General features: G+C 35.7%; 1 protein-coding gene and 1 non-coding gene across 4 annotated transcripts in view; both read right to left on the reverse strand.

Annotated features, from left to right (window-relative positions):
* Positions 1-22,018, reverse strand: part of LRRTM4 (leucine rich repeat transmembrane neuronal 4) — an 886,616-nt gene that overhangs the window by 228,415 nt on the left and 636,183 nt on the right. The window lies entirely within an intron of this gene.
* On the reverse strand, positions 13,006-13,112 carry LOC122744822. Its single transcript, XR_006355165.1, has one exon. It is a non-coding gene; the product is annotated as a U6 spliceosomal RNA (small nuclear RNA).

The following is a 22,018-nucleotide window of genomic DNA, read 5'->3' on the forward strand; positions in this document are numbered from 1 at the left end:
GGGGGGGGGGGAGAAGTGAGAGGGGAAAGGCAGGGATATGAAGATAGTTAAGAAGTAATGCCAATGGAAGATCGATGAGGAAGGAAGGAGGATAAAGAGTCCCTGAATTTATAATGAAAGTTAATGGGGAATAGCAATTGGATTTACAAAGATCCAATTTCTGCCCAACTTTTCAGGTTCACATCTAAAAATAGACCTGCCTTCCATGGAGCCCCCAGCAAGGGCTCACACCATCATCTTGAATTTTTCAAGTTGCAGAATTCACAAAATCACATACATAAGCTTTCTTCATTTGTTCATAAACTTGGGCTCCTCCTTTACCCTGTATTAATCTTAATTCCTTGTTAGCAAAGTGTCTGGCTTTATTTCATATAAATCAATAATCAGTTGATAAATATTTATTAAGCACCTACTATATTATAGGCATTGTACTAAGGGCTAAAAGACCATTCAACATATCATCTCCATGAAGCCTTTAAAAATTCTTCTATCCCAGGAGAGGTTCCAGTTATAGTCAAATAAATTTCTCAGACCTTAAACATGCAGAGAAATTATTAATTCATTTTTTTAATTATCAGGGACTTCCATGGTATTCATGGGAAAATAGACTACAAGAACATCTTCTAGGGTATCTGGAGCTTCCTCCTCAATTCATAGAATGGTCTTCATTTCCCTCTTGCCCAAAGATCCCTGAGATGGGTTTTCAGTTCTGTTCACATGGTGGCAAAAGTAATCCATACTCTCCTCATATTCTTCACAGTGTACTGCCCCAAAGCAGGCAGGAAGAGGTAGCAAGAAAAGCTAATTAAAGCTACACAAAATCTGCATCCAACAATTCCTGCCTTTAATTTATGGGTTATCCTCAATCCAATAAAATATGCATACATATATGACATATAAATAAGCCATAATATTTTATTTACATAGATAGCCTCACCCCACATTCCCCCATAATGCAATACCTTTGAGGTAATGGATTAGATTTTTTTTTGTCTTCCTATTGCCAGTACTTAGTATAATATAATGGGTAATACATACCACATACTAAGTGCTTTATAAATGACTTGATTTATGTACACATTGAATCCCCAAGTAGACTGTAAGCTCTTTATCAACAAAGACTGTTTTGTTTCTATGTATCCCTGATGTTAAGCAGAGTGCATCAGTCCTCTATAAACAGATATTGCTTTATTTTAAACTAGAGGTTAAAATAAATAAATGAGGACTATATAGAAAAGTGTTGACCAACTTGCAGCTCTTTCAATGATCAATACTCTCCCTATACACACACATACATGGCCACATACAAATAACCTTTAGATACTTTTACTTTGATGGATTTCTAGCAAAGACAGTCTATATAGGCACTTTTCACCTAAAACCTTTAAAAACTTCTTCACTCAAAAGGAGCGCCGGGATTTGGTCACTTATCAGTAGTACTGTGATAAAAATACTGATGTAAACCATCCCTTCAGACACAAACAAACTATGAAATCCTGGCTAAGTCATTGAAATTCTCATATCTCAGTTTCTTCATCTGTAAAATGAGTACATGTAGAAAAGCAACTTAAAAGGTCGTTGTGATTTTTTAGATTAAAAAAGAATTTTGCTAATTTGAAGTACTTATAAAAGTTAGTTATTAGGAATATGAAAATGGTATAAAGAAGAACCCAGTAAAGGAAGGAGGTTATTCACAGAAATTTAAAAGAAAGATCTCTTGTAGCACATCCAATAGGAAATATGAATCAAGTTCACATCCATATCTTGAAATATTTTCACTTGTGGAAAATATTTTTTGTATGAGTAAGATAAGAAGTGGCATCAAGATATAATCTAATAGTGGATATATTCCTAATGGATTGGTTTGTCCTATTAAAACAATTGATTTGTAGTGGAGGTATGCTAAAGCAATAATATTATTGATCTGACAGCCGTATCCCATGGCAATATGAGCTATAAATGGCAAGGTCCCGGAATGATGGTGACCATATTCAGAAGGAAGTACCTTCTTAATATTGGTACCATGATCAAAGCCCTATATATGCCTTCCTGGTTAGAGCATGGATTGGGCTATACTCCAGTTCTGAGCATTCAAAATCCTTCGTGACAGAGCCCATTTCCTTCCTCTCCAGGTTTCTTATATCTTATTAATCAATACAGACTCATTGATCCAGTAGCCCTGGGCTCCTTGCTATTCTGTAAAAAAAAAAAAAAACAAAAAAACACTCCATCCCTTCACCCATCTTCTCTAGCTGCCCTCCATGCCTAAAATGCTCATTCTCTTCCACTCCCACTACTGACCTCCTTTCCTTTGTTGAAGTCCCAACTGAAAGCCTACCTTTTCAGAAAGCCTTCTTGAACCATTCTTAATCCCAATGCTTTGACTCTGGATGAGAAATTTCCAGTTTGTTTGTTTTCCTCCAGAGAGCACTCCAAAATGGTAAATTGCAGAGAAGGAACTGGCCTGCTTTGGTAGAGGGTGCTTCCTCCTCCAGGATTCACCTATTGCAATGAAGTTACAAGGCTATCTCCTACAGATATTCCTCCATTGGATGGCTCAATGAGGAAGTGATGAATGATAGAAAAGAGAATGGGATTTTGTCTGTCTGTCTGTCTATCTATCTATCTGTCCATCTGTCTGTCTCTCTGCCTATCTATCTTACAGTAAGCATTCAAGCCACTAAATTTTTGAACCTGAAATGGTGGCCACGTAATGACAATGTCAATAATACTGTTCTTAGTTATCTTCTCCCACTTGTTTGCCTTTGGCTTAGTTGTGCACTCTTCATACTGAGATTTTAATTGAAATTTGCTTACTTTCTTGAATATTTAGCAAACATCAAATGTAGTATAGGGGATGTTTTTTAGTCATGTTCACATCTTCTTGATCCCCTTTTGGTGTTTTCTTGCCAAAGTTAGTATAGTGGTTTACCATTTCCTTATCCAGATAATTTTATAGATGAGGAAACTGAGGCAAAGAGGATTTTGTGACTTGCTCTGGGTCACATAGCTGATGTCTGAGGACAGATTTAAATTCATAGAGATGAGTCTTCCTGATTCTAACTAGCTGTCCCTGACCTAGCTGTTCCTGCTTTAAAATATTGGGATGATAATTTTAACCCACCCCCCTCTATCCAAAGGGGCAGTTGGTGGTACAATGGATCGAGCACTGGACTTGAAATCAGGAAGACTCATCTCCATCAATTCAAATCTGTCCCCAGGCCCTTACCTGTGTGACTGTGGGCAAGTCACTTAACCCTGTTTGCCTCAGTTTTTTCATCTGAAAAAATGAGTCGGAGAAGGAAATGGCAAAGCACTCCAGTGTCTTTGCTAAGAAAATCCTATTTGGGGTCACTAAGCATTTGATATGACTCAAACAACACAACAATAACAAAAATATATAAATAAGTAAATGCATCTATCAATGCACAAGATTGTTTGAAGTGCCTATTGTGTGGAAGATATGATACTAGACAGTGGGGGAGACACCAACTAAAAAAAACCAAGGAGACAGTCTTTGTATTCAATGAGCTAACTTTAACTTACTATTTGTATAACTGGACAAGTCACTTCATGTCTCTGAGAATCAAGTTCCTCATCTGTTAAAAAAAATGGGGAGGGGAGGTTGAATTAGATGGCCTCTAATTTCCCTTGTAGCTCTAAAATCAATGAAAATAATGTGACAATAACATGAAAATCAATCAGTCATTAATAATAATGAAGCTTTTCAAAATGGCTTTCCAGAGACTTGACCAGGTCTTTGCCAATTGTTATTTTTTTTTCCTTTTTGATTCTAAATATCAATAACATTCCATTAAATTCAAGTGTGCCAATTTCTGCACGAGAGGAAAAAAGGCTCTTAAAACAACAAAAGAAAACAAACAAAATTTGGAAACATGAAAATAATTTCTGCATATTGAGAAAAGATTGGAGCAGAGGAAGTGACAGTTTCAGAGTGCTGAGACTACATGCATAACAAGTCTTTGGAGGCCAGGTACCCAGCCAAAGAAAGGGATAACTGTTGTTTTTGGTTTTGGTTCTTTTTGTTTGTTTGTTTGTTTTCACTACACTTTAATGGAATCATCATCTCCTCATAGCTGGAAAAGCTACATGTGAAAAGAATGACAGAGATTCCTCTTAAGGCCACTGCCCTGGTTTCAGAACGAATTACTTTTGTGATTTAATCAATTGGGAAGCATATGAATCCAACACTGAACTCACTCTGCCTTTGTCAGACTAAGACAAATGTGCTTGCATTTTAATCTTTCTCATTGTCATCTGTTGGAACCAGCAAAGGAAATTGGCAAATTTAATAATTGTAGACTACTTAGAAATACTCCTTTGGAGGATTTTTCCACTTTAATAACATGTCTGATTACCATGCCTGGAAATCTCACCTTCCTCACCAGCAGATTTTGGTCTCTGGTCTTCTTTCAATCTCACTTCTCAGTCTATTTCCTTTTGAGATTATGTTTTATCTATTTGAATGTGTCAAGTGCGTGTCTGTATACATAGACACACACATATAAATATGCATACACATGCATACAGATATATGTACATATGTGCATGTGTTTTTCCATGTATATATGCATAGATGCTATTTCCTCCTTTAAAATATGTTTCTTACATGTCTTTGCTTCCCCAGTGCTTATAAGGCACAATTCCTGGCACATACTAAGCTATTAAAAAGGAATTTGTATTGGTTCATTGGAATTGGTCAGATTCCTTTCTCAGGGCATTTATTCCTTGTTCCTTTTCTGAAATTGCAGGTGTTCTGCAATGATTTAATATTGGTTCTTGGACAGTTAAGTCTCTCATGCTAATTTATCGTGCAAATGCATATGGAATAAAATATTGCAGCCTTACTGAATATCAAAGTAATTCATCACGATTAATAACATCACAATGGTGAATGGAGGAAGTAATAATGATTTGCTACAAGTTATAAAGACTCATCGAATAGTTTTAATCTTGCTACACTTAAACATTGAACTGAAAGTACATTCAACCATACTTGATAATGAGATTGGAGACTCATAATGATGCTATCCATCATAGGTCAGATTGGTTGTTATTGGTGCAGCAGAGCAGCAGCGATCCTGGTGGGGTTCTTTGATTGGATGTCTACTACCCCCAGTCATCAGAGGATTGTAGAATAAAAGATTCAGAGCTGAAAGAACCTTAAGAGATGATCCCAGACAACATCGTCATTTAAAATGAGAAACTGAGGAGAAGTGAAGTATCTACTCTTAGTCAATATCTGAGAAGATATTTGCACACAGGTCTTCATGACTCAAAATCCAGATTCAACAAGGTATTGAGACTGAAATATGAAGTAAAACAATAAGCATTTTTAAAGCCTTTACTATGTGCCAGGAACAGCGCTAAATGCTTGGAATTATAGAAATGCAAAAACCATCCTTGCCCTCAAGGAATTCATATTCTTATGGAAGACACAGCATGTAGATGGTTATGAAGAGGATTATTACCAAATTTAATAAATTATAGATAAATAATAGTCATAGATTATATCCATATAGCAGTTTACATTTTGCAAAGCATTTTACATGTATATTTCAATTGATTTTATTCTGACAACAACCCTATGATAAAAGTGGTACTATCATATTCATTTTATAGATGAGGAAAATGAGACTGAAAGTGGTAAAATTATTTGTCCAGCATCACACAGCTAGCATGTGTATGAGACATAATAGTCTAGTACTTTTTCTGGTCATATTCCTAGACCACATAGAATTCTTCCAAAAAAGATTTAACCACTGGGGTTGACTGGAAATGACCCCATTAACCAGAGATTAGAAAACAAACCAGTTTATCATAGTGGCCAATATACTGCTTATCATTGAGTCCTAGTGCCTAGAACACTTTAGTCCCTCCTTTTTCCTCTAATCTACTATATTTGCCTCTCTGTCTCTATCTCTGATTTTTTTTTATCTTCACCTATATCTGTCTGTCTTTCTTTTTGTCTGTCTCTCAGTCTCAGTCTCTGTCACACACACACACAAACACACACACACACACACACACACACACACTCCTTTTGGTTTAAGGATTATGGACCTAGGACCTGTCCTGGTGAAAATACTTCTCTGATACCCTATCCAATTTCCAATTTCTCAAGGATCCTGTAAACTAGGGTATCTATTAAGGAAAGTCCTGGGCACAGAATTATCTCCAGGGTCCCACCACAAACATGTACTAAGTCTATTTTGAGAATAACTATCCCAGTCAGGGAATGGCTACACCTCCCTCTTAGTGTCTTAGGTACATTCATGTAACTAAACACATGAATGACATGTACATAGTAGGTAAAAAGTAATCTCAGAGGGAAAAATAATAGTTGGTCCTACTGGAGAAGGCCTCCTTTGGTTTGAAGCTGACAGAAGACAGGAAATCTGAAAAATTGAAGAGATGAAAGAAAGACTTTCAGTCAATGCAGGCAATCAGTGCAAAGACATGAAGCTAGAATATGGAATGTCATATGTGAGGAAAAGCAAATCTATCAGGGTATCTGGTTGGATAGTGGGTAGAGGACAGTAAAGAATATGAAGACTGGATAGTTAGAAAGGTTTCCAGTTAGAAAGAGATTTTAATGTCAAGCATAGAACTTTAAATTTGGTCCTAGAAATAATAGGGGGCCACAGTAATTTATAGGTAACAGGATGATATAAGGAGATTTAAAGAATAGGAAAATCCCTTTGTTGTGTAGGATTGGGCAAAGAATAGTGCCAGGGGAACCAATCTGATAGTTATTAAAATAGTCTGGGTAAGGAGTGATGAGGGTCTCTCCTAGGGTAGTAGATATGTGAAAGGGAAACCCATGACATGTAAGAGAGAGTGAGCTTTGTTTATTGTATGAAAACTCTGACTAGATCATAATACTGAAGAAGTGAAGTTAAATATCATCCAAAGGACAATGGAGATATCCATGGTAGGGATTAGAACAATCCAAAATCATTCTCCAGTTCGCACTCTGGACTTCTTCCACCACACTTTCATCTTGAACCTTCACTTTTGTGCTGGAAGTAACACATTGGAAATATTTTCTTTCCTGCTGCCTCTCCATCTGTTTGGCTGATTCTTCCCAGAACCTTCTCTTAAAGGATGGTAGCCCTTCTTCTCACTGAATGACTTCTTCCAAAGCCATCATTTAAGATACAGATCCAGGTCAGTTCTGTCTCATTCCTCCCCAGGCTTCACTCTGGACTTCCTCTACTATTCAACAGGTACAGTTACCTTTACCATGATCCCCTTCTTCAGGTTTCTTTAATATACTTTCTTTTCCCATTAAAAATATAAGCACCTTAAAGGTAGGAATTGCCTTGCTTTCTACGTATATTTATATTCCCAGTGCTCAATAATTTTTTTATACATAGTCAGTTCTTAATAAATGCTAGTTCACTGACAAGCAAATAATTTTGCAGGAGAAGCAACATTTAAAGCTCTTTATGATGTAGCCCATCCTACCTTGACAGTCTTCTTATATATTTATGTCCTCTGCAAAATTTATAGTCTAGCCATACTGGCTGCCATTTTTCACAAATTATCTTCGTAGTATACCTTTGCCATTACAATGACTGTTCCCCATGCCCAGAATGCTTTTTTCTGCTCTCCTCTGCCTTTTGAACATCACCTTCTGGAAGGGTTTCCCCACTTTCTCCAGCTGGTAGTCATTGTCCTTTTATAGATACCTCCCATCTACTCCAGGTCAGTTAGGTAGCACAATGGATAGATCACTGGCCCTGAGGTGAGGAGAACTTGAATTCAAATCTAACCTCAGACACTAACAAGCTGTGTGGCCCTGGGTAACTCACTTAACCCCATTTGCCTTAAACTCTCTGTCCATCTCCAGTCATCCTGATATATATCTTGCCACTGGACCCAGATTGCTCTGGATGGGAGTTTGAAATCGGTTGCCTTGCAAAGCCCTCCCTCACTTAAATCCAACTCACAGCAAGTCATGACATCACCATGATATCATGATTTGTTTCAAGAATGAAGGACAAAAAAATTAAGGACAAACAACAATCCCTCTACTCCATATATTTCTAGTTTGTACCTATTTATGTAACTTATGCCCCTCTCATTAAAATTTAATTTAATTTAATTTAAATTAAAAAGATCTTTTTCATGGCAACGATAAACTGTTGTTACTCTTTGGATTGGTTTCATTTTACATCTCCAGCATTTAGCACAATGCTTAGCATTTAATAAGTCTTATGATTGTAGAATAAATGATTGGTAGAAGTGACACACAAGTGCTATCAAATAGTGTATGATACCTAGGTGGCCCAGTGGACAGAGAGACAGGCCTGGAGTCAGGAAAATTAACCTTCATGAGTTTGAATCTGGCCTCAGAACTTACTATCTGTGTTACCTTGGGCAAATCACTTAATCCTGTTTGCCTCAGTTTCCTTATCTGCAAAATGAGCTGAAAAAGGAAATGGCAATATGTTCGACAAGAAAATTCTAAGGGCAGTCTTAAAGAATTGGATACAATGGAAAGGAATAAACAATAATGTATGTTCAGGGCAGGGGGGAAGATGTGTAAAGCATATAAGGAAAATTTTAACCAATGAGCATTCATTTGGCCTTTGATGTTTAGGTAAATCAAAATCAGACAGATCAACTCTCTCCAGCAAATACCGATGATTATAGATAATAGATACCCTTAAATGGGGAGATATGATTAGCTGTATCTTTATTGTTGGATGTGATATCCAAATTAATGAGATCAAGGTGTTGATCTCCAGAGTATTTAAGTATTGGTAGAGTGTGACTATATTTTCGTCCTTGTGTCATCTCTGTTAATACAAACATTCACTTTATATAAGGTAAGACAATAATAGATGGCTTATTGATGGTCAGTCTTCATCTTTTAATAAAACTTCATGTATCAACAACAAAGAAAAAATCATCTTTTATAAATTCAAGAATATCTCTTTTATCTGTGAATGGTGTAAGGAAATAATTACTAATAATAGATTTCATAGGGGACCTAGAGATCAGTTTCTTAGTCCTTTGTCACCCAACCTCCAAAAAGTCCAGTTATCTTTGAGAGACTTAATCAAATTTCTTCTGGAACAAAGCCAGGGGAACAAAAGGAACATAGGTAAATTTTGTTTTTGTTTTTGTTTTTTGTTTGTTTCTGTTTTTGTATAGATGGGTAAAGGATTGTAGAAATTAAACCACACCTAGATAATGAATTTTTCCTTGAGCAACTTGAGTGAAGGGTCTTTGCCATTATTTTCCCTGATGTCATCCATAGAGTTCATTTTAATATAGACCACCTACAATTCATGTCAACCAATAGAGTTGAATGAAGGTAAACAATTAGATTTTTAAGTATATTGACTCAACTAAGTTTGATTAATATATAATGAACTGCCTCTATCTAAAGAAGATTAGAAACCATTGTTAAATGCCATGTAAGGGCTTCTGGACATCTTCTGGGATTCTCTCTTGTTTCCCTGAGACCACATGGTGTCTGCTTCATACCCTGTCTCTCTTGGTTCTCTGGGAGATAGCATGTGTCTTGTAGGGCTTTTATCCAGTTCTTGCTAACTGGCACACTGAAGCTCTCTCCCTGTTTTCTCTTCTACATGGCCTGAGACCATGAGAAGTTTGGGAGACATGTGGTCAATCCTTTACTGATATAATATTGATGACAAATTAATATATGCTTACCCTAAACTAGTATCAATACTGTTATTAAAAAAAAACACACACACACACACAGCAGAAATCAGGCATGCTCAGCCATCCAGGAAAACACAAATATATGTCTGACTTCATAAAAACAGACAAATAAAAATAGACTGGAAAAAAAAAATTAACCCTTCACCTCCTAAGGATCAGGTAGGTATAATAGCTAGAGCTTCCTTCTTATCCTCAGGAATACCTTAATTCATTATTTTCTGACTGATCACCAGGTGATTTAGTCTTTAGGAGACAATTTCTTTAACTGTTAAGGAGGGCTATTAATAGCATTTATTTCACAGGGTTACTTTGAAGGTAAATTGGGATAATACATGTAAAGTATTTTATAAACTTAAGACATAAAATCCACTTCAGCTATTATTGTTTTATATCAAATAAGAGGATTAGAACAGATCTCTAAGATTCCCATTGCCTTTGATTTTCAATGAGAATGTGTATTGTTAACCAAGAAACAAGTAACACTGGAAGGTGGGATGGTATAAGAATTACTCAGAAGATTAAAATGTGAAAAGATGAATGGGCTGTGACCCTGTCACCAAAGTTAGGGACAAAAGTATTCTTGTTCTCTAATAATGGCTCCAAAATCCAAACTCAAAATAAGAGAATAGGCCTTAAAATTTTAAAAAATGATCAGAATAGAAGGGAATAGGGAAGAGATAACAAAGTTAGAATAAGAAGTGCATTTGAAAAAGTTCGGATTAGGGAGATGAGAAGTGTCGCTTAAAAGAAAAAAAAAGGAAGAGAAGGAAATCAGTTAGATCAGGAAAAAGCTTCCTCTGATCCCCCCTTCCCATTTGAGCTCCTAAAGCAGTGGATGAAAGAATAAGCTGAGTACAAGTTTTAGGGAAGAAAAGCAGTAACTAGAATACCTGGACATTTGAGGGAGCTCAATCATCGCTTATAATTATCTTACAAAATGAAATCAGACATTTCTGTTTATGGCTGTATGTTATATATGTGAAGAGACAGTGCAGGAAATAATGGGCCTAATAAGATTTAAATAACATAGAATGAATATAGCAATATATGTTTGTCATAAAACAAAGCTAGAATGCAGAATTCCCATTACTGCCCTGCTTGAAGGTTTTTATTCATTTTGTGGTTTTTTTTTTTTTAGGCAATGGGGGTTAAGTGACTTGCCCAGGGTCACACAGCTAGTAAGTGTCAAGTGTCTGAGGCCGGATTTGAACTCAGGTACTCCTGAATCCAGGGCCGGTGCTTTAACCACTGCGTCATCTAGCTGCCCCTGTTTTTATTCATGTTTAAAATTTTTCACTAACATGTTCCTATGAAGTAGAAACTCTGTGATATTAAACCCATTTTAGAGAACAGGATCATGAGATCCAGTGAGATTGACTGAATGACCCATAGTCAAGGAGCTATTTATATATAACAGCCTGGATTCAAGAGAAAAAAAAAATGAAAGAACTTAAAAAAAAAATAAGACAGGAAAGGATGAATGTCCATCCCAAACTGAAAGGGCCATTGGGTCATTTCATTCACTCTCCTCTCTTTACCAATTAAAAGAAGTCACACTTTGTCCAAGGTCACACAACTCCTAAGTGTCTAAGGCTAAATCTCAGTCATCTAACTACAAGTACAACATTTCTTTCCATTACCCCTCAGTTCTGCTTCTTTGACATGCATTCAAATCTCATTCCTGGCACTTACCTACTGTGTGTTTTAAGTCAAGTCAATTAACCTCTCTGGGCCTCAGATATTTCATCTATAAAATGAGGGGTTGGACTCTATTGCCTATGATTGCCCATGGTCTAAGATCTAAAGATTTGGAGGCTCAATATTCTTTTGTTCAGCCTATATCTAGTACTCTCTTATGAGTAAATATCTTAGTAAAGACAAAGGAACAGACCAAGAAATGGATGATAACTTTATTAGATCAAATGCAAATCTATTATATAAGATAATAGAACAGTGGTTCACTGATTTTAATATGGAAAGAACATCAGATTCTAGGTGGCGTCCATTTCTGATTTTAAAGATGAGGCCACTGAGCCCCATGAAGGCTGACTTGTCTAAATTTGCACAAGTATAGTAGGAGACAGCTTTTGTCCAAAATTATCTAACTTCAAAGCTAATATTTTACATACTTCACATATTTGTATGCATTTAAATTATTTTAAAATTACTATAAAATTACCAAAAAATTTTTTTTAAGTGGAAACAATAAGGAAAATAACTAACACTCAGACACTGTGTATATATCATATATACGTGTGTATATCACATATATATTTGTATATATTGTGAGAAAATAATTATTAATAATGGATTTCTTGGGGGGACCCAGGGACCCAGTTTGAGTTGGGTTTCTCTCCCCCCAAATAGAAATGGAGAATAGACTATTTGACTACCTCAGTGAACTGATGGGATTAAGCCTCACCTATCTGGACTTTGACTTTGCCCCTCAGGGGATCTCTCCCATTAGGCCAGAAGGTCATAGTAGAGCTCATCTTAATATGGACTAGCCTCAGGTCATGTCAGTCAAAGGAACTGAACTATGCTAACCAATTAGTTATGATCAGTGTGAGGTGGCCCCCCTCTATCAAAAGAGGACAAAAGCTAAGAGCAGGAGGCCAGTGCCATTTTAGGCTTGCATTCTTGACCTGGACTTACTATGTCTTGATGTTTCCTTTCCTCTTAGGCCAATGTAGATAATGTAGGGATTCTGAACTCTGTCTGTTAGGCCATGTGTTCTGTCTTAGAAATATGGCACTGGGGTGTTTATTCTTGAGTTAAATGCCACATGGTCAATGCCCTTCTAATATTTAATATTAATTAATAATAAATGCTTACTGCCAAAAATGGTACAATAGCCATTAATATATAAGTAGAAATAATCTTAGAAAACCCAGTCTAGTCCCCCAATAATTTAGCAAACAATTTGGTGACTACAAAATCCTAGCTGTATGTGATTCCTTTAGAGATGAGGAAATTGAGAAACTTAGGCTTAGGCAGACCACCCCAGTATCTCTGCTAAGAAAAGCCCAAATGGTGTAACAAAGAGTTAGACATGACTTAAAAACAAAAACAAAACTGATAAACAACCAACAACATAAAACCTTTGACTTCACATTTAGTGGATGGAGTAAATGATGTCAGAGGTATTTAAAACTTCTGGAATTCTGGCATTCTATAAAATACGAAGAAGGAAGTTTCAAGGCAGGAAATCCACAAGGTTATGGTCCTTTTCATAGTAAATATGTACACTTTATTTACATTACGTACATAGAAACACTTCAGAAAAATATGGACCACTTCACGGATTCTCATGTCATCCTTGCCCAGGGGCCATGCTAATCTTCTCTGTATTGCTCCAATTTTAGTATATGTGCTGCTGACGTGAGCACTGGTCCTTTTCATAGTGAAGGTGAATCCATCTACTCAATGAAGGACTCCCATCTTCATAAGTGAGAGAATTTCCATCAATGGAAATTGTGGGTTTTGTTCAAGTTCTGCAATATAAACTATTTGATAAGATAGGGTTGTATATATCATATTTTGAAAAATAATGAGAATAACACTACATTTCCATGCTCTAAGGTTCAGGTCAAAGTGTTGCTGCTTAGAAACATACCTTATTTTACACACTTCATTGCCTAAGCATTCTTGATCTCTGAGGTGCTTTTGAGAAAGCTTTTCTACTGCGTTACGCATAGTACATACTTGATGTTGAGAGAGTGAATGAATGGAATATGAGATGAGTTCTTTAATGAATTTTTCCATGTTATTAGTGTTTTATTGATTTAGAAACATTAAGATTGTAGATTTAGAGTGAGAAGGCAACACTGAGGACACAGAATCAGAGACTCGGAGATGGAAAGGATGTTCAAGGTCACTGACTCTAACTTCTTCACTTTATAGATGAGGAAATAAACGCAAAGTGCTTAATCAACTTGGCCAGGTCTATAGTGACTGCAGCAAAATTTGAACCCCAGACTCCCTGAGTTTCTTACCAGTGGTCTAGTCACTAAAGCACATTGTCTCATTTAATCAAACTCCCTTTCATTTGATTGATGAGGAAATGAAGTACAGGAGGGTTAAATGATTTGCCCAAAGCCACACAAATAGTGACATGAAAGAGATATGAACAGACTACAAGGCTAGGAATCTTTCCACTCTACCGATGTCTCCAATGCTACATCTAGAAGAGCATGACTATTTTAACAAAAGAGTACAAAGCACACAATATCCTTTATGGGGTAATACTTCACAACAGAATCATGGAATAATAGATTTAGAGGTGAAGAAACCCCAGAAGTCATCTGTGTTAGCACTTTCATTTTACAAATGTGGAAAAAGACATTGAGAGGGCATATCATTTACCAAAGGTCACATAGTAAGTAGTGGATCTGAGCAAATGTTTACAAGAATGATTTCATTTTTTCTTTAAGGTCTTTGTGGGAGGCATCCCAAGCCTTATTCTCAGTGTTTATACATGGAGTAGCAGACCCATTAAGGTATTAATTATTTTTCATAGTGCTTGAAGCATTATCATGGATTCCAGGGCTTACTCCATTGACCTCTAGACTAAGTATTTCCTAGCTCCTAGTAGAATCTATAGAGATGTGCTTCCTTCTATTCTTTTCCTAGTATCCAAATTCTTTTCAGGAAAAAAAAATGGCATTGCTGTGATTTAAGGTGGGTCTAGCTCTTTGAATTTTCCCCTGTCCTTGGAAAGATATAAAAAGGATGTCAGATATGATTTAATGATTACTTCAGTGAGAACTAGACCCGAAGATGTTATATGTAAATCAGCTGATAATACAGTTATTCTTGGAGTAGTAGTTGAGCAAAATAACAAAGGGTGAATACACATAAATAAATTCTCTCTACTTGGCCTAAATTTTCAAGGCAATCTCACAACTGCCAGAATGTAATAAAACTCAGGAAAGATTAACGGAAGAGGAGCTCTCATTATACAATTCAGCTAATCACCATGCATACAATTATGAAGAATAAAGTGCATAAGGAGTGTGATTCAATTGAACTCTGATGCATTTAATAAATACCAACTATGAGTCAAACACTATACTGGGCACTTTGATTAAAAAGAAAGAAATTAATCAGCCTGTAGCCTCAGGGATCTTATATTCTACTGAGAATATGATATGTGCATTTTCTAACTTGGCTAGGCTAGTTCAATTAATTAATTCATCATCAAAACTTGTCTTTCATCTCTACTTTGTTCCATATACTTATCCAGGTAAGAGAAGACAAAAAAGAAGTAGATTTTGCTCTCAAAGATTGTATTCCGAACACTCCAAAAGACCCCATTCCTCAAAGATTTTATTCTATTAAGAAGAAATACACACATACAGGCAAATAAAAAAACTATAAAAAGTCACCCACTATCATTTCAGGCATGGGACAGGGTAGTCATTCACCAGAAGTCCAGTATTAAAGAAACCTCTCATGTGAGAAGTGGCACTTCTATTCAAAATATAAAGTTCAAATTTTGCTAATTTTCCCGGATTGTTAAGAGTTTATGCTCTCTTGGCACAGCCTTTGAGAATATAGAGTTACTCCCTATTCTAGAATGAGACAATATGGTAAGACTTTAGTGGGGTGTGGGGGTTGTTGTTAGTAGAAACACTGGGTTACAATGATGCTATATTTCCTTACTATGAAAATTGCATGCTCTAGGACTTCCACTACAAGTTAGGAAGGGGAGAAGAATAAACATTTATTAAGCACCTATAGTGGATAGAATGCCAGGTCTGAAGTTAGGAAGACTTCTGCGTAAGTTCAAATCTGGCCTCAGTCAGTTACTACCCAGGTGACCCTAGGCAAGTCACTTAACCTTGTTTGTCTCAGTTGCTCATATATAAAATGAGCTGGAGAAGGAAATGGCAAACCACTCCTGTATCTTTTTAAATAAAACTCCAAATGTGGTCACAGAGTCACAACTGAAAAATGACTGAACAACAATAACATGTTTGAGACATTTTGCTAAATATTTTACAAATATCTCATCTGATCCTCCCTCAAACCGTGGGACATAGTTGCTATTGTCATCACCATTTTACTTTTGAGTAAAATGAGACAAATAATATTCAAGTGACTTTTCTATGGTCACACAGCTAAGAACTGACTGTGGTGGTATTATATCTCAGGTCATCATCTCTCCAGGATCAAATTTCTATCTAATGTGCCACTAGATCATAGTACAAACAATAGTTTTGAAGTGGCATATCATATATAACATCAACCCTAGTACATCTTCTGAGAGATCAACATAAATATGGTAAAGTATAATGCAATAATAGCTCATTATCAAAGTTACATTTTTCTACTTCAAATCTTAGTGTTTAAAAACTGGTCACATCTTCTCCTTGTCCTTCACAGATTTCTCTGTAGTTCTATGTATGTGCTGGACAAATGACATGCTTATGAAAGTTACTTGATTAAAAATATTTTCATCGTATAGGAAACCTATGATAAGAAAAACAATCATATAATTTGCCCACCAGCATTTCTGCTCATTTTTTTTCTTGTAATGACCACTGCCAGTGGAATGCAATATAAGGTTGAGGGGAGTATTCTGGTAAATGTTTAACTGCTTCTATGGTGGGGGAGAGGGGAATGTATGCATCATACATTTTTCATTTTAATCTATATTATTAACATTTTCAATATCATTGTCTTCATCTAGTGTCTATGGGTCTACAAACTCTAGTCTGCAGTCCAAATACATTGCCTTCTGTTTTTCATGGTCCTTAAACAAAGCATTTTTTTTTACATTTTATATATAATTAAGCTTTATTTACAATGTAAGAAAAGTTCATTAGTTCTTTAGTAGTACAAAAAGAAGTTAAGAAGATTATGCTATATTCAACAAAACCATAAATCAAGCTCTGATTTGTAGTTTTCACTGATTCTTGAAGGTATAAATACTCCCACTGAAAATTTAACAATCACTTTTCACGTCTGTAGGAACTGGAATACCCCATGTTAATGTAAATATGTAGATAGATGAATCAATTAAGATGAAGAAGTTTATTATATGTCTGTTGATTTCAATTAGACTTTCCCCTTTTTTACATATGTATACCAAACATAGCATATCCCCCAATATAACATACATAATTTTCATTTTCAGAAATATATCGGGGCAGCTAGATAGCACAGTGGATACAGCACTGGCCCTGGATTCAAGAGTACCTGAGTTCAAATCCGGCCTCAGACACTTAACGCTTACTAGCTGTGTGACCCTGGGCAAGTTACTTAACCCCAATCGCCTTACTAAAAAAAAAAAATTATCAAGTGACCATCACCGAGAAAGACACTGGTGCTCACAACCCCAAACATCAGAAAACCTAAAACCTCCATATCTCAAAACTATGCTTTGAACGTCCCTTCCTTGACACAATTATCATTTAAATTCTCCTTATTCCAATCACCTGTTTTTTTAAAGGAGAAAAAAACATTGAACCCTATTGTGGAAGGGTGGGACAGAGTGGTTTTATAAGACCCTTCAAATCCTAAAATTCACGAAATCATCACAACCTTTGATAGAAAGAGATGGAAAGGGTTTAAAACAGAAAGATGTCATTAAATACCATTGACTACAATGCCAGAATTTCCCCCAAAGACTGATTTTTCTTGTCCCCAAATGATCTCAGTATTATCTTGCATGACCTAAATTTTCTTCATTCAACATATTATGTGAGAGTCTCAGCTCTTTGCAAGAATCATTGATGGATCCAATAGATTCACTGCATTTTAGAAACTTATGTTTTTATCAATAGCCTCAGGGCTCTAGATTTTCAGAGATGAATAATATCTTTGAGTCTGGAGAATCCAATCAACTCCTAAATAAAAGTCTCCTCTACAACATACCATACTAACCATCATCTAATTTTACTAGGAGCTCTCCAGTGAAGGGAAACCAACTAAATTTCATGACTGTTTAAGTTAGTTTATGATAAACATTGGTAAAAACTTAAAATGGTACAAAATTCCCATTTTTCACTTGGCATATAGGCACCAGTGATGAGAAATCTATTGCATCAATTACCTGTTTGACTTCTTATTTATTGTAGACATGCAGTAATAAAAAGGGGGGGGGAATAAACACTCTCCTTATTGCGTGGTACAATTTATTGCCTTTCCCAATTATTCAACATTGGGGGTGGCAGTGTTTTGTTATCAAGTGGCATCTGTGAATAAATCTCAAGTAAACATAATTGGAAATCATTGGGTAGAAAGAGGAGATGCTCCCAGTATAAGGAGGTTTGTCCACCTCATCACTTTTTGTTCCCATAGCTGTCTGAAATTCACGACTGCAGCAATAAAGTATGAATGAAATATTACCTTGAAGTTCCAAAGCTCTGTTAAAATGCCAGCATTCTCACACACCAGTGCCAGATTCACTCTTGTCATGTCAACTCCTCCTCTGCCCTCACCTATTAGTCATTCCCAATTTTCTAATCACTACATATGTAACCTAGTCTTCCTGACCAACTCCCAGAGGATGCTTTGCCCTTTGACCATCTACAATGTTCAAGAGAGTTTTATATGAATAATCTGTGCTATTTTAAGGCAAAGCTGCCCTATAAGGAAATATGAGGAATGCAGAGGGACAAAGGAAGAGGGGAATAATAAATGATAGCAATAGAAGAAAGCAGAGGCAGAAGAGGAAGAGCACTCTATCTATCTATCTATCTATCTATCTATCAATATGTGTGCATATATATGTATATGTAAATATGTATCTACATATATTATATATGTAGACATACATATATATTGCAATCACACATAAAACTACACTATAGAAAAGTAGAAAGCACTTCAATTACAATAAATTATTTACTTCCATATCAAGTTATCTTAGGACATAAATTCTCAATTGAAAGGAGTGGTGGACTAGGAAATAAGGCCATTAAAATACTATTTATTTTACTTACTATATCGAAGAGTTTTGCTTAACTGCCTCCCTCCCAGTTTTAACAATATACACTATAAAGTAAAAAATTTTTCTTAACAAAATATTTCTTGTGAAAGAAAAGAATTTCCAAAAACCAAACTACTTATACCAATGAGAGAAGGAAAAGGAGGAGGAAATAGTAGAAAAAGAAGGAAAAAATGAAGAGGAGGAAGACAGGTTGTGGGAGGAGAAGGATAAAAAAAAAAGGGAATAGTCTTGGAGTCTAACTTGGAGTGAGAAAATCTGATTTTCAGTTTCAGCATTGCCACTTGCTAGTTTTATGAAATTAATTGTTTATTTCCCTCTTAGAACTTCAACATTCTCACCTGGAAGTGGGAATAAAACATTTTTATCATCTACCTAACAATCACATTATGAAGCTAAAATTAGATAACTTACTCAAAGCATGTTTAATCTGTAGTGGTCTATATAAATATAGTATTTTTGATAATAATTCAATTCATTCTCAATAAAGATGATAGTAACAACAATGATGTTGCCATTGATAATAATATTATTGTGGGGGGGAAACTGAGTTACTGCCATATTGTAATTATTTTTGTTGAGATTCTATTAGTATCTTTCAGGGTAAGGTTTGGACCACAGTTTATTTTTCCAGTAATAAATTAAATTTCATCATAAAAATTACTCAATCCATAACATTCACTGATGAAAAACATACTTTTTTTCTTTAGTGATGAGGAAATGATTCTATTAAAACTTTATGACTAGATAATAGCCTGTAGCTATTGGTAAAGAATTAAAAACACCTTAGAGCCTTGAAAAAAGCTACTCTGGGGAATTTGCACAGCCAGCTAGGGAGTCTTCGAGAGATTCATACAAGGAATGAATTTACCATCTTGAAGTAAATTAGAAAAAAAAAAATCATGAACCAAAAGGACCCTGTGCTTGCAAATTTTTAGAGTATCAGAACATGCCATAGTAGAATCTCTTCACCTCTGCTTTACTTAAAACCAAGGGATTACAAAGGTTTCTAGAATTATTCAACCAGAAATTCTCATCAGAATTTTTAAATGGTGTTAATAGAATTTAATTTATTCACTAAAATTAATTATGAAGTATTGTGATATATTATAGAGTTATGCCATTTTCTTAAAAATTAAGAGACATTTAGACTTTTTATGTCATGGCACATTTATTGGGGTCCAAAATGATCTTTTCTGGGATAGTAGTATTATGACTGCATTAAAGTATATGCAGAGTTTTGAATATTGTTACAGAAATATTTTCCATAAGAGTTGAATAAATGCACAGCTCTACCAATAGTGGATAAAAGTGCTTGTCTTCAGGCATTCCTTCCAAAAATAGAATGTTTCTCTTTCATTATTTTTCACAATGTGATTAGAATGGGGTAAAACCTTGTTGTTTTGTTGTTGTTGTTGTTTTAGTTTATTATGATTATTTTTATTTTTTTCTTATTTTATAAGATTTTAATAAATCATTGATAAATTTCATTTCCTCATTTCAAAACTGCTTTCATGTTAGTCAGTCTTTCAGTCAGCATTCATTAGGCATTTATTATGCATTAAGAAATGTGCTAAATTCTAAGGATACAAAGAATGATACACAAACAAACAAAAATGTTTCCCTCAAGGAGATCTTAAGTGAATAGGGAAGACAACAGCAAAAACAACTATATGGGAAAATGTTACAAACAGAATATATTGGACATGGTCTCAGAAGGAAGGCACTGAGATTAAGGATTTGGAGTGGGGTTTCTTTGTTTGTTTGTTTGCAGAAGATGAGACCTTTCATAAGCTAGGAAAGTCATGCTGTAGAGGGGAGGAGGGAGATGCTAGAGAGAGATCAAAAAGAATAAAGATTGAGAAAAGACATTAAAATTAGCAATTATGAGAAGATAACTTACTTTGAACTGAGTAGTTTCAGTTGAATAATCATGTTGAAAGTCAGACTGCTAAAATTTAGAAGAGTGAAATAAAGGAAAAGGAAGAATGTAATAATAGTAAGCATTTACAAGGAATTTAGCCACAATATGGAGGATATGTATAGCATGATGTCGAGCATGAATAGATAGATCAGGTTATTTCTTTTTTTTGAGGATGAGGAGACACTAGCATGTATATGGGTGATAGGGAAGCAGTCAGGATACAGGGAACAAGCTATCTAGGGGCAGCTAGGTGGTGCAGTGGATCGAGCACTGGCCCTGGAGTTAGGAGTACCTGAGTTCAAATCAGACCTCAGACCCTTGACACTTACTAGCTATGTGACCCTGGCAAAGTCATTTAACCCCAATTGCCTCACCAAAAAAAAAAAAAAGAAAAAAAAGAATATGGATGATAAAAAAGGCAAAGTGCTGGAGAAGGTGGTGTGGACTAGGTTCACTTGTGGATAGAGGGGTTTTCCTAGTCAAGGAAAAGGTCCACCTCTTCCTTGTGACACAGGGATAAAGGAGTACAAAGGGAAGGAAATGTTAGATATTTGATGTTGTAAGATGAGTATTCAAGAAAATGAAAACTCAATGGCCTCAACATGTTTTAGTGAAACATTTTTGTTATGTATTTGTTATCCATATATCTTAAATAATATATCTCTATCATAGAATCTATTTCCTAAGATTTTTCTCCCCATGATAAATTAGCCATTAAAACACTTTTCTTGGAGCAGCTAGGTGGTGCTGTGGATAAAGCACTGGCTGTGATTCAGGAGGACTTGTGTTCAAATCCAGCCTCAGACTCTTGACACTTACTATCTGTGTGACCCTGGGCAAGTCACTTAACCTTCATTGTCCCACCAAAACAAACAAAAACACAACACTTTTCTCACTGTGTTACTTTCATCCTGAAAAATATTTCTCTTTTTCTTCTAGGATAAAATGGTCATTTCCATATTTGGCATCCAAAGCCCCTCATAATTCATTATCTTTCCCCCTAAACTCTCCTCATTTCCTACCATCCTTACTGACATTTGCAACTCCATTCTCCCAGTCCTTCAAACTAGCAACCTAAGAGTCATCTTCAACTCCCCACAATCTCTTATCTCCTATATGCAATCCATTGCCAAAGCCTGTTAATTTCATCTTTGTAACATCTTTTGAACACACCTCTTTTTCTCTGACAGTGCCAGCACTCTGAGACAGTCCTCCTTCACTTCATGCCTTCATTATGACAATAGCCTAATGGTGGGTCTGCCTGCCTTAGGACTGTACCCACTTCAATCCATCTTCTATTTAGCCATCAGAGTGATTCCCCAAAAGTGCAAATCCCACTTCCATGTCACCCTCCTAATCAATAAACTCAAGTGTCTCCCTATCACCTCCAGGATCAAATACATTTTTTTTTTTAA

Source organism: Dromiciops gliroides, chromosome 2, assembly GCF_019393635.1.
Source record: "Dromiciops gliroides isolate mDroGli1 chromosome 2, mDroGli1.pri, whole genome shotgun sequence".
In the NCBI taxonomy this organism is placed as follows: domain Eukaryota; kingdom Metazoa; phylum Chordata; class Mammalia; order Microbiotheria; family Microbiotheriidae; genus Dromiciops; species Dromiciops gliroides.